A 1,685-nucleotide genomic window follows, 5' to 3' on the forward strand; every position below is an offset into this window, starting at 1 on the left:
AATTATCATATGGTCTCACTTACTTGTGGAGAATAAGGACTAACATGGAGGACATTAGGAAAAGGAAGGGGAAAATGAAGGTGGGGAACTCGGAGGGCGAGATGAACCATGAGGGACTGTGGACTCTGAGAAACAACCTGAGGGTTTTGCAGGGGAGGGGTTGGGGGGTTGGGAGAGCTTGGTGGTGGGTATCAGGGAGGGCACGGACGGCATGGAGCACTGGGTGTGATGTGTAAACAATGAGTCTTGGAACGCTGCATCAAAAACTCATGACGTACTCTATGGTGACTGACATGACACGATAATAATAATGAAAAGATGGTTGTTTCCACAGTTTGGAGGTTTCCCCCACAGTCACTCACCTCAGGGTAGCTGCCATGAGGGCAGAGCCTTAGCCCTCGGGAAGTCCCAGCCGCGGAGGTGAGGGTCCTGGGTCTCTAGCCCTCCTTCCCAGCTCCCTCCCAGCTGCTGACTGGGGAGGTGACTGTTAGCTGCCGCGACTGAGCTGGCTTCTGGGTTCTTTTCTGTCCAAGTCTGGGGGCCACTTGAGATTTCTGGCCCCTGGTCCATCTTGGTTAGTTTGTCTTGTCTTTCATGGCGAGGGACTGAAACTCCCGTTTCTGGGAGTTGTGAGTGTGTTCCAGGATACAAAGCTGCCCAGGCTCCCACAGCGTGTTTGTCTCCCAGTTTAGAAACAGGGAGCCTGGGGGAGCTGTCCAGTCTCCCAGGGCGAAGTGACACACCGGTCGTTCTTTCTGTGCTTCCTGTCTGGGGCCAGAGTCATTGAGTCCAAGGGTTAGCAGTCTCTGAGGAGCCCTCCCGGGGGACTGGGGCTCTGTCTGTCTACACGTAGCTTCTAGCTCTAGCTGCAGAACTGGTTCTGCCTGTTTTCTGTGGTCTTTGCCTACAGCTCTGCTCCCTGGAGTCCAGGGGAGCAAGGCACTCCGTCATTTGTGGCATCTGGGGCACGGCTGTTGCAGGTCTGGGAGGGAAACAAGTGGAGTCCCAGCCAGCTCATGAGCCCAACCTCCACTCGGGCTCCGTGAGGCTGGTTCTGACTGCTTTTTCTTCATTTCTCCCCCTTAGAAGAACCAGGGGAATTTCAGGAAAATACACAAGTGGGCTAAGGCAGGATGCCGGAGAAGCTGTGGACACCAGCATGGCGTCAGAACCTTCCCACTGATTCCTAGCTTGCCCTCCGCGCACCGCAACAAATTCCCAGCTTTCTATAGTGCCCCATGAAACGGGGGCAGCCTCTGCACCTGTCCGTCTGCACCCAGGGGTTCCCAAGCCAATGGGCTCAGCCCTCCGGGGAGACACTGAAACTTGGTGCCCAACAAAGGTCCCCAATTCAGACGCAGTCGCAGTGGAGGCGCTTCTGTCCCCACCGGAGGCCTCCTTGACAGTCTCCAGCATGTGGGAGGGTTCGAGGATACTCTTCGGGGGGATGAAGGAGGGGCTTTTGCTCTGCATGCCTGTCAGTGAGAGGAATTTCCCTGAAAGGTACCTTTGCCCACATCTGGAGGAAATGAACAAACGAGGACATGAGTCTGTCAGGGCCACAGGAATTCCTATTTCCATTGATTTCAAAGACACTTGAAGACTTTTTGAGGGAAGTCTTTCTAAAATTTAAGCCCACACCTCTGATGTTGTGAAAGTACCAGCTCCTCAAGGTTAGGAAACAA

Source organism: Meles meles, chromosome X (assembly GCF_922984935.1).
Source record: "Meles meles chromosome X, mMelMel3.1 paternal haplotype, whole genome shotgun sequence".
Lineage (NCBI taxonomy): Eukaryota > Metazoa > Chordata > Mammalia > Carnivora > Mustelidae > Meles > Meles meles.